Source organism: Molossus molossus, unplaced genomic scaffold, assembly GCF_014108415.1.
Source record: "Molossus molossus isolate mMolMol1 unplaced genomic scaffold, mMolMol1.p scaffold_m16_p_11, whole genome shotgun sequence".
Taxonomy (NCBI): domain Eukaryota; kingdom Metazoa; phylum Chordata; class Mammalia; order Chiroptera; family Molossidae; genus Molossus; species Molossus molossus.
Window position 1 is genome coordinate 73,663,472 of NW_023425346.1, and position 13,007 is coordinate 73,676,478.

Sequence of the window (13,007 nt, forward strand, 5' to 3'; positions counted from 1 at the left end):
AATTACATTTTTCTCTAGAGACTCGTGCATTAAAAATAATGATATACAAAATAATGCATCTAATTCTAAGTATAAACAATGAAATAAAAATAGAACAATATAAAGAAATATAAATGCCCAGGTACACATTTAAGAACATTATGTACTGAGCCTCAACTGTTATAAACTGTATTTAATTTAACTCAGGTTTTTCCTTACTGAGACTAAATAGGAAAACTCGTATATCTGATTTTATTTACAGGGCCAGAATTCGTTATAACTATACTTGTCCTTGAAATCCTTCTTTCTTTGGGCCTGTAGAAATAAGTATATATTTTTTTCTGCAACTTTAGGCATCAAAGCCTTTTGCAACATTGTAGCCTTCCATGGAGAAATATTAATAATAACATACTACATGGAGCTTCTTCTATATATTTCCTGTTCTAGTTGCTTTTTTCTTGCTCTCTTTCAATAGAAGTATCTCATTTTTTTCCACAGAATTTTCTTGGTGTCTTTTAGTTTTCTTTTTTTGCCAAGAGAATTTCGTTTCCCAACTTTATGTGCATGAGAGTTTGTAAAGTTCTGTGATGCTATTATTTATTATTATTAATAACAATGATGACAATAATGAATATCTTGATGCATTCTTGAACATTGTTTAATTTTATCTTTTCAAATCAGCAAGAATTCCCTTGGCAACAACTCATGTCCTCTTCCCTGGGTGGCATGATTCTGGTGTAAAAGTTATATGATAAAAACTATTCAAAATTATTTTTAAATTAAGCCATCATTTCCAAATAATTTACAACCCACTTCAGACCTATATATTTTTATGAGAAAGGAACAAAACATTTTTGCTGTTTAAGCATTTTTAAAAAATTAAAAACGGTTGTGATTGGAAGAGAGAAATTGTATATACATGACCCCTGCTTTGGATGGGGGGATTAGGAGCTGTTTATTTACCTGACTTGTTACTTTTTTATTGCTTCCCTAAGTTTTTGCTTTTCCATTTCAGAGGAGTTGTAGTCAAACTGAGTGTTAAATGAGCCTTTGTTGTGTGTGTGCATGCGTGCACACACATGTATATCTTGGAGAAAAATAAGCATTGTTATTTGTAGCTTTTATGAACTGAATATTTGTGCCCCCCCCCCCAATTAATATGTTGAAACTGTATCCCCCAACGTGATGGTATTAGGAAGTAGGGCCTTTGGGAAGTAAGTAGGACTAGACAAGGTTGTGCGGGCGGAGACCTTATAAGTGGGATTAGTGTCCTTGTTAAGGTCAGGAGAGAGTTTGCTTCCTCTCTCTGATCTCTACCATGTGAGGACTTGAGAAGTCAGCAGTCTGCACCCTGGCAGAGGGCTCTTGCTAGGACTCAAGCATGCTGGTACCGTGACCTTGGACTTGCGGCCTACAGAATAGTGAGGAATACATTTTCATTGTTTATAAGCCATCCAGTCTAGCTAGTCTAATAACCCAAACTGACAAAGACAATAGTCTTAAACTCACTCAAATCATGCAGGTGGAACTAAAGAAATTATTCCATATGTATTTTTATTGATTTTAGAGAGAGAACAAGAGAGAGAGAGAAACATCCTTGTGAGAGAGAAATATCTATCGGTTGTCTTCTGTAGGTGCCCCAACCCACAACCTAGGTATGTGCCCTGACTATGAATCGAACCCACCACCTTCTGGTGTACAGAGCAATGCTCCCACCACCTGAGCCATACCAGCCAGGGCGTGATTCCATGTTTTTATAAACAACTTTAGTTTTCCTTGCTTGAATCCAATTAAATTATTAACAAAGCATTTTTTGGAAAAAATGAAAATCAGGAATTCAACCTTTCTCAATTGTGGGCTTAAATAAGTAGGAAGACGATTAAAAATGCTTATAATCTGTAGTGGCTTGTTCTAGAAACATAAAAGAGGAGAGCACACATTAAAAAAATTAAAAATATTTTATGAACACCGTAAAATGGTATTACACACATTATAGAAAATTTGGCAAATTGCAGTAAAACTAAAAGTAGGAAAAAAATTAAACTTCAGTTCTATCTCCTAAGGACAAGCATAATTAACATTTTGTAATCTTTCTTTTTCATTTTCTAGGATTAGGATTTAAAAAATCAATTTCATAACTCAGAAAGGCCTTATAAGAATTAAAAGCTATTGAGTCATTTCCTTGCTAATGTACTAATATTTGGTAATATATATGTAAAGGTAAAACATAATGAAAGAACATTGTATAACTTTAAGTCAAAATTGCTGTTACGTTGTCCTTTAATTAACTACAGAATTTACTGTTCTTTTGATATACCTATGACATCTAGAAAGCTGTTTTTCAGGGAGAATCTGAATTGCTGAAGGAGAGACTCAAAGATGTTTTTCACAGAATCACTTATTGGAAAATTGTTAGCTAATAGTGTCATATCCATATGACCAAATACTACACAGCTACTAAAAATTATACATTTATAAGGATTTAAAAAATAACATGGGAAATGGCTATGAACCAATGTTAAGCAAAAAAAGCAGATTTCCAAGTTTCATGTAAAATATGATCTTAATTATGTTTTTACAAAGTAGAAGAAATGTGGTACCAAACCATATCATAAAACACCAAGAGCTGTTACATCACAGTGCTGGAATTATGAGTAAATCCGATTTTTTTCTCTATAATTTTCTGCATGTTCAAGCATTCTCTACAACGAATATGTATATTTCTTTTATAACTGTATTTTTGAAAGTAAAAACAGGAACACAAACTATTACCTTGCCCCATTTTCTGGGAACTATACTTGGAACACAAAGGAAGAAATTAATAGCACCAAGCATCCCTTCCTCAGAACATTTCCTGTGTTTCTAATCACATGGCAGCTGTTTGCTCGATAATAGTCTGCTCTGAGTTTTATAGAAGCCACATTTTTTAACTGAGTGCTTTGAAGAGACTTAAGAACCATGTAGAAAGCAAAGTAGGGGCCCTCTCTCTGGCAGCGAGCTTGTAACACAGTTTGAAATGCTTTTCAGGGATGGTTACAGCCCTCCCTGTTCGTATCTACCTTTCTCAGGAGTCAGGGGCCCAGACACAGACTCTGGGAAGCCTGGGCATAAAAACTCTCATGGAGGAAGCCTCGTGGGACTTGTGTGGGCCCAAGCTGTGCCCACTGCACAGGCTCGTCGCCAAGGCCAAGGCCAGGGCCTTGTCCACGCCTGCAACAGCAGGACTCCAGCAGCGGCCGCTTTTTCTTCACTTTCCTCCTGGGAAGGTGAAACCTCAAAACAACACCCATGTTTGATTGTGAAAAAGGTCTGATTTGGTGAAGCCTCATCTCTGTGCTAGGCCTGCCTACCTTTTACTGTAGACTGTGAAAATTTCCCTGAGGGCACATCAGTGGCTTCAAAAGACCTCTCCTTCTATTATAAAACCTCCAAAAGAGGAACCTGGCGTTTTTCTTGACTTTGGTGGGGGCAGGTGGTCAAACAGAGGGAGGGGCTTACACCACAAAATATTAGTGGTGTTACTGTAGCAAAAAAGAAAATACTTTTTTCTCGGCTGGTGGGGAAGGAGGAGATGAGCGGGATCTGGGAGAAGGGGGCACAGGGCTCTTTCGGAGGCCATTCAAGGGCCTGGACATTCCAGGTGGGACACGCAGGTTTTGTGACATCTGTCATAAATGGAAGTCACCTGATCAATTTAGCAAAGTTTCTTCAAAATAGAGAATGTGGCAGAGTCCCTAATTAGAAGAGATGCTGGTTGGTCTCCTAGTTTGCTTTGGCACCAGTGCTCAGAAGGCAGAATCCAAGGGCTGGTCGTCATTTATGAATCCTTCCCTGGTACGACAGGAAATGAAGAAACCAGAAAGCACCAACAATGAAAAAGGCACTTCTCTGTCTGTAGGAGAGGAAGCTGGCACTCCTGGGGCGCAGAGCTGTGGGGCCGATGCGTTGCTCCTGCTGAGCTGAAGCAGCAGTTAACTATTGAGGAGTCATCGATAATTCTTACTAGATTGGGGTTGGCTGTGAAGGGAGCTGGAGGCTGGATTCCTGCCCTCGCTGCTTGCCTCCAGCAGCTTGCCCCAGCCCTGCCTCCTGGAATCTACCTGCCTCTGCCCTCCCCGCCATGCCTTCCTTTCCAGGAGTCTCCCAGCCCAGACCTTATTTTTCTGTCTTCTGGGAATGACCCACCTGAAACCAGGTAAAGAACTGTGGCTGCTGGGCAGATCTTCATCCGTACCCTTCTCACTTCCTTGCCCCTCCTGTCTGTTCTCACACCCAGCACCAGCTCCGTGCCCCCAGCACCAGAAGGGGCTTCCCCGGCGGAGTCAGAGCCCACTTGCATTTCTTTTTTCCTCATTAACAGGAAATAAGCCCTGGCCAGTGTGACTCAGTTGGTTGGGCGCTGTCCTGTGCACCAGGGAGTTGCTGGTTTGATTCTCAGTCAGGGCACAGTCCCGGCACAGTCCGGGCACGTGCCCATGTTTCAGGCTGGATCCCCTTTTGGGATCATTCAGGAGGCAGCCATTTTACTCTCATATGGATGGTTGTCTCTCCTGCTCCTTCCTTTTTAAAAATAATTTTAAAAATATTTTTTCTTTATTGATTTTAGAGAGAGGGAGAGGGAGAGAGAGATGGAAACATCAATGAGTGAGAATATCAATTGACCACCTTCTGCATGTCCCCCACACTGGGGATTTGGCCCACAACCTGGGCATGTGCCCTGACCAGGAATCGAACCAGCGACCTCTTGGTACATGTCAACGCTCAACCACTGACACACTAGCCAGGCTCTAGAAAGAAATTTTTAAAAATCTTTACAAAAATAAAACATAATAGAAAAAAAGGCATTAATTTTTTTTTTTTTTTTTTTTGTGGTACGTGCCCCTAGCAGGAACCAAACCCAGGGCTCTCTGGTCCGCAGGTCAATGCTCAACCACTGAGCCAAACTGACCAGGGCAGGACATTAATTTTAAATTTTGAAATGAAAATAGCTTTAAACTTTTTCTGATTATAAAAATTTGCATTCTCATAATACAGAGTTGAAAGAATATATAAACACCATAAGAAAAAAAGCAAAGAGAAAATTTACTTCGATTCCTAACATTTATTAATAATCATGATTAACATTTTGGTGAACATTCTTCCAATACATACAAAATGGATTATATCCTTGTTATTGGCTTTTTACTCCATTGCTTTCCCACTAAAAGATACTCATTTTTTTCTATATTTTCAAATGGGAATATATCATATACTATGATCTTCTTAAAAGTTTGTTGTTTTTTTTTAAATTTAGACACTTCATTCATTTGTTCTTTAATCTGTTTTCTTTCTTTTTTTTTTATCCTCACCTGAGGACATTTCTCCATTTTTTGTTCAGATAGAGTGGGAGGGAAAGAGAGAGAGAGAGAAACATCGACGTGAAAGGGACACATCAAGTGGCTGCCACCTGCACGACCAACCAGGGCTGGGGACAAACTGCAACCGAGGTATGTGCCCTTAGCGGGAACCGAATCCGGGTCTCTCTGGACCGCAGGCCGATGCTCTAACCACTGAGCCAAACCGGCCAGGGCTAATCTGTTTTCTTTTATATTCAACAATATGTCTGAGATTTCTTTTCATATTGTAAATATAGCACCACATCATTATTTTTGTGATTGTATAATTTTTCATTGTATGGTACACCTTAGGTTATTTAAAAATGCTCTAGATATTTTATTTACTTTCAATTGATATTATTAATAGTACTCTATTTTTATTAGTAGTAATAATAGAATAAAAATATGAGGAACAATATTTGTAGATTTTCCAAATATCTTGATTACATAAACTTCTGGAAGCAGAATTACTGGGTTAAAAGATACTCACATTTAGTATGTTGACTTATATAGTTAAACTGCCTTTCATTGAGTCCTTCTGTGTTTTAATAAACCCAAATAATGGGAAAAGTTTTTGGTGCCATGACAACTATCCTCTTGTGATATGTATTGGAATGTATGGAGTAGATTTATTATTTTCCTCTGAAAGACAGAAATATACAGCTGCCTTTCAGGTAATATTTGTAAATAAAATAAAGTATATGCTTGTGGGCAAGTGGGTTCACTTTTGGGGGACTCTGTGCACTAGAGCAGCGGTTCTCAACCTGTGGGTCGCGGCCCCTTTGGGGGTTGAACGACCCTTTCACAGGGGTTGCCTAAGACATAACAGTAGCAAAATTACAGTTATGAAGTAGCAACAAAACTAATTTTATGGTTGGGGGTCACCACACATGAGGAACTGTATTAAAGGTCAGGGCATTAGGAAGGTTGAGAACCACGGCACTAGACGATGTCTTACATGTTTCAGATTTTATAGTTTTATGATGCCAGGGAAAAAAAGCAGCAGACAAAATCTTACTACTGCCTGCCTTACTTTTTATATTTTATTTTGTCAGTATTCCAATTAGAGTTTTATTTTAGTTACAGATTAATTTGGGACTGATTAACAACTATACAATGTTAAGCCTCCCCATTCTGTCATAAAATTGTTATTTCTTCATTAAAATAGCACAGATGAAATGGATTATATTGATTTTTGGTCTACTATCTACACTCCTCCCTCAGCCCCTAATCCAGGGCTTTTTACCCCCAAAGTATCTGCCTAACTTCTGAGAGTATATATATACTTTGATATATATAAATATAAGCAAAGATAGATGTGTATACACAATGCATATACAACATATACATATATGTTTGCATATGAGTGAGTACATACATACTCATTGCATCTTACCAATAGCTTATATAATGAGAATGCTGAGGCATTTTGTTAAACCTTGATTGAATGACTGAGTTCAAAGGAATTCCACTGCTTATTCTAATTTCACTCAAGCAGCCTCTCTGCTGGACTTATGAAGTCCACCCTACTCAGTTTCTCAGCTTCCTTGTCCAGTGGGCATCTGGAACTTGACACATCTAAACCAGAGCTCCTTATGTGTCCCGCACTCTCCCATACCTGCTCCTCCCACAGTCTCCCCCGTTTTGGTCAATGGCAACTCCATTCTCCCAACAAACACCTTGGTGTCATCCTTGCTGTCTCTTCTCTCACACTGGCCAAGTCTGTTTGTTCGGCCTGCAGGCAGTCCAGTGTCTGGCCATGTCCCACCACCTACAGTGCTATTGTCAAGGTCCAAGTCTCCATCAACTTTCACCTGGATAATTATATGAGCCTTTAAAGTGGGTGCCCTGACTTTACCCTTGTTTCCTCTAGTTTATTTTCCATAAATAAGTCAGAATTATTTTTTTTAAATGGCTTTATTGAGGTATAATTTATATACCATAAAATTTACCTGTTTTAAGCATACAGTTCAACAATTTTTAATGCATGTACAGGAGAGGATGGTGTAACCATCACCAATGTCTAGTTTTAGGACATTTTCATCACTCCCAAAAGATTTTCCACATTCACTTGTGGTCAGTTTCCATTCTTTTCAAATAATTTTTTATCTTTCTTTATTGATTTCAGAGAGAGAGGAAGGGAGAAGGGGAGAGAGATAGAAACATCGAATGGCTGCCTCCTGCATGCTCCCAATTGGGGATCGGGCCCACAACCTGGGCATGTGTCCTGACCAGAAATCAAACCAGGACCTCTTGGTGCACAGGAAGGTGCTTAGCCACTGAGCCACACCAGCAGGGCCAATTTTCATTCTTAATCCCAGTCTCAGGCAACCACTAATCTGCTTTCTCTCTATAGATTTACATATAGAACTCAGAAGTGAGGGCCCCATGCAGATAACTAGCAGCATCATTTGGAAATGGCGTTCTAGGCTCAGACCCATGTCCTAGTGAGCCTTATTCTACTAGGGCCAAGGTAGCAATGCTGAGTAGAGACAAGAAAGACCAGATCATGGATTTAAAAGACATGTAACACATATATAACCATGTGAACCTGTCCATATCTCCTTTGCTCCCCAGTCAGCAAGCAATGAGGATTCAAGAGGCTGATGCAAGAGCCTGAAGGATTTAGGGAGGTTACTTAAACAGACAGACAGGCCAGTGTGTGAGACATCAGGGAGTGGTGGGGACTGTGGTGAATCAGAGAGCTCAGTCCCTGCTGCATTGCAGCCCTCGGGGGATGTAGGCTCAGAGTTTTGCCAGATCTCTGACTTCAAGACAAGGCTGAGATTTGGATTCAATGTGAAATCTTCTGTTTAAAAATTATTGACAGCAAATTAAAACTAAAAACAACAACAACAACAACAACAACAACATTATTTAGATATTGCACCAAATACACTGTGCAAACAGAATGAGCATGAGGCAGTGTATGCACCCTCTTGCAGGAGTGGGATCTCTCGGTTTAAATAATGTTGTTTAAATAATGTTGCTATATCATAATGCCGCCCATCTCCAGGCTACATGTTTTTTTTGTTTTGGTTTTTTCAAAATCCTCACCCAAGGATATGTTTTTATTGATTTTCTTAGAAAGAGAGAAGAAAGGAGGGAGAAAGAGAGAGAAACATTGACCTATTGCCTCCCACACATACCTAGACTGGGGATCAAACCTGCAACTTTTTGGAGTATGGGACAATGCTCCACCCAACTGAGCCATCTGGATAGGACTCCAGTCTACATGTTTTAAGTTGTCTTTCCCCATAAAAGTGCAATCAAACTCTTGTTTTCTCTGCATATAATTCTCCTTGTTCCTGAGTTCCTAGGCATGGTATTTGGAGTTGGCAGGCAGTTACTTAGGATTTCTACTCAAGTGCTTTTTCAAAACAACTTTTTAATTAAAAAGTTAGATCCCCAAGATTTACCAAATACCTGGTTAGTCTGCAGTTCCATTACAAGCCTAGAGAAAAATGTCTGTAATTGTTTGTTGGTTTACATTCTCCTTTAGTTTTAAGGACAGACAGGGCTGCAAGAAACCAACACTGGCTGAAATCAAGTGATGGGTAGAGGTGTTTCAGGTGAAATACGTCTGGCCCTGAAGACTGTAGGGACAGCCAGTAACCTCACTTGTCAGGCAAATGTGGACAAAAAAGAGGTTATCCCAATAGTCATAGTTGCTGAGAAAGGTGGGGTAGTCTCTTGAGGGAAGACTCAAATTGTCCTTTCTGTGGGCTAAATGAGGCAACTCGATAGATGGAGGGCAAGGATATGTAGCCAGAACAAAAGTCTCATTTCTCAGAAGAGAGGGAAATAATGTTTAAACTTTGTTACTAGTAGGCACTTTATCTCCTTTAGGACTATTTTCTGGGGTAAGAGTGAGTGGTGTATTGGCATCTCAAAGAGAGTGTTAAAAAACACATCTGCTTTGTCTCCACCTTTAATTTTCTTTTGACCAGAGTAAGAGATACATTTTCTGGTAACAGTCACAGAGTGGTAAAGGCTGTGGGCTCAGGCCCTGGTCAGACTTCTCTCCAGATCATGGCTCTACAACACTTACTAGCTCTCAGGTCTTGGGGAAGTTTCTTCACCTTTTTGAGCCTCAGTTTACTCATCCGCAAAATGGATATGATAGTTCTTACCGTTTAGTGTGGATGTGAAGGTGAATGCAGGAATTCAAGCTCTGTGCCTGGCGTGTAGTAAATGCTCCATAAATGTTAGCTGCTGTTACTGGTATCATTATTATTGCCCCTCTTATTAGAGTTGAAAGTGGTGTAGGAGTCAGTAGAAGTTCATTTATTGACCCCAGAGCTCAGAGGTTCTTGCAGCTGGTTTCTGGCAGAACCAGTGAGCAGTTCAGCTTCTAGAGCTCGTTTCTCAAACTCATCTTCCTGGTGTCTGAAGTTGGCAATCATTCTTGTCTCTCTGTCAGGTGGATATATTGCAATGGTGTTTCCTCCAGAGTTTAAAGGGAAAGAAATAATTTATAATCTCCATGGGGCCAGGGACCATGTCTGTCTTGGTCTCTCTCATATCCCTAGTATTGCACTGTCTGGCATTTAGTCAGTGCTCAATAAATACTTAATAAATAGACATGTGTGTGTTACATTAAGCATGACTCAGGAAGGAGATGACTACAAACACATTACCAGTGGAAAATTCGCCACCCACGAGCCTGGACTTCTTCTCCCTTGGGAGTCATTTCTGGGCACATTTCCCATGTCTTTCCTGTGCTCGTGGAGCTGGATGAATGAGGCATTTGGCATTTGCATGAGGGGCTGCTGCGTTCAGCCCTCGCATCCCTCCCCTCTCCATTCCTCTCACTCTCTCCTCTCTCCTTCTCAGCTCTTTCTCTTCCTCCCTACTCTCAACTCTTTATCTGTTCTTCTATTTAACCAGGATAGGCCAGGTTATGTTGCAGTAACTAACAACCTCTACATTTCAGTGGCTTAATGCAGCAAGTTTATTTCTCCCTTAAGCAAAATTGCCTGGAGATCTGGGTGACAATTCAGGACCAGTGTTTTCCATGGGTTGGTTCAGCATTCCCGGCTTCTCCAATTTTATGGCTGGCACTCCCCATAGCAATGAGTGCCGCCACTCTCCCCTAGGCTGAGCGTGGAGCCCTCCAGGGGTTCTTGTTGGCATTCAGCTTCCACCTCATGTTGCTTCTACCTGTTCAGTCATGGCCTAGTCCACACGGCCCCTCCCAAGGACTGGGATGTAAGTGGGCCTTGGAAGGCTCAGCCCTTTTCCTCATCAGTTCTTCCTTCTTTTTAATATATGTTCTCTTCTGTCCTCTTTTCTCCCTTCCATTCTTTACCCCCTCCCTGCTTCCTATGTCTTCCTCCCCCACCTCACTGCAGCTACTGCCCTGTACCCTCCCATTCCACACGAGGCCGATGCTAATCAACAAGGACGCCACAATTCTCTGGCCTGCGTGACACTGAGCTCTGGCCTGGGTGTAGACAATGGCAACAGAGTTTTCCTCCTTCTGGGTTCACTGGGGTTATAAGATAAACTCTTTCTTTTGTCCCAAATGCTTGTTTCAGAGGCTGGGAGACACCAGGTAGCCCCAGAAACACTCCCTTCTCCCCTCAGAAGTCAGCCCTTTGAAGGACCTCACCAGTCCCAGCACATGGCTCAGGGTGGCTAGGTGTGCATTTGGAAGAATGTGTATTTGATTCTATGCTCAGGACCTAGGCACTGTCCATGTATGGTTCATTCACCATAAGGAGTGATCAGGTTCACTTCCCAGTAGCATCAAGGGGGTTTCCAGGTGAGTGTCAGGTCGCCACCAAGACCTCCCAGTGCTGCGAGTTGAGATGGAGCTTGTTTTCTCTGTTTGGCTTGTTTCACGTAGGATGATACTTTCCAGATCCCTCCATGTAGTCTCAAAGGATAAGAGATCTTTCTTTCTTACAGCTGCATAGTACTCCATTGTGTATATGTACCACAGCTTTTTTATCCATTTGTCTACTGATGAACACTTGGGCTGTTTCCAGATCTTAGCTATTGTATATAGTGCTGCTATAAACATGGGGGTACATATATTCTTTCTGATTGGTGTTTCAGGCTTCTTAGGGTATATTCCTAGAGGAATGGGGTAGACCCAGAGACGTGGAAGTGGGGTACAGACTGACAATCCCCAGAAGAGGGGATGGTGGGGGAGAGATAAACCACAGAATTTATATGCATGTATGCATGAACAGTGGACATGGACAACAAACTGGGGACAGGGCAGGGAGGGATGGGGAAGGGGGAATTAGTGGGGTGGAAGGAGAAACATCTGTAACAAAAATTAATAAAAATAAATAAATTAATAAAAAAAAAAGAAACTACACACACACACACAAAGAGATGGAGCTGGCTTTTTTTCCACCACATTTGCAAGAGGTGCAGAGAGCTCGTGTGACAGATGGGTGGGAAGCACATGGGTCTCAGTTTCCTCTCATGCAAAGGAGATGGTTGGACAAGGGGAACTCTGAAGCAGTTTCTAGAGTGATGATTCTCTGAGTTTGGCATATCTTGCTTGCTGTGAAGGATAATACATATGGTCAGGAATTAGATGTATTATTTGAGGACTCAAAGGGCCCCATGGTCTCATTGTTCACAGAAAAGAAGGAAGAGAAATAGAGTGAGGAGATTTGGGTTTATGGGAAAATGAGATATACTATGCAGCATCAGGTGGAGGGTTTGATGACCTTATACATATTAAGTGTTTATTTTTCTCCCAAAGTAGCTCAGATCATCTGGTCAATTTTATTCTTTGTAACCCCTTTCTCTCCCTCTCTCCCCACCACCTTGTAAAAATTTTAATGTCAGAAAATGCTGAGGCTGGAAATAGTAGGGAATTTAGGATCAGCTTGTTGAGATATTTAGTAAAGACACATCAGCTTCTGGTGATTTCCCCCCAAGTTGAAGGTTATAATTTTTCTACTCTTCCTAAGAAATAATGGTCTCCTGGAATGTGCAAGTAAATTAGTCATACGGTGTCCTGAGAATTGGTCTGTGTAATACATCCTAGTCTCTGAAAAAGAGCTGCAGTTGTATAATGGATTTTAGAAGTCTCCAATGCTGGTTCAACTAACATATTTGTTAGTCTAATAAATGATATTGCTCTTGTCAAGATTTTTCCATATAGCACAATTTAATAGAGGAATCAATAGTTTCTCAGACATGACAAAAGGGCCTGGGTGTGCTTTGATGGGAGACACAAAGTCGCTTGTTGTTCTAATAAAGCCAAAATGGAAAAAAATAAAGTTTTTTCTTCCCTCTTTCAAGTGTATTTTTATGAAGCTAAAATATACATACCACTTTCTCCAGGAAAATATTTGTTTATCGACATTTTCTCCCACAATGTCTTTTCACTCTGTCATCACACATGAATATGCATGTTACTCTACCTCCCCCTTCGCCTTGTGTGATGAGCGGTAGCTAGTACATGCTTCTTCAGGGAGGACTCTGGTCGGAAGATCTTTTGATCCATTGGGTCTATGGAATATTTCTTCAGAAATCTTTTCAGAAGTGATTTGGGCAAACATTGGCATCTACCTACAGTTCTTCTCATTATACTTTTTAAATGTCCCTAAGTGGTTTGGTGCGTCGCACGGCCCTCCCGTGGCAGCTGCTGCGTCAACGGGCACATCCAGGAGGCGGGGAGGT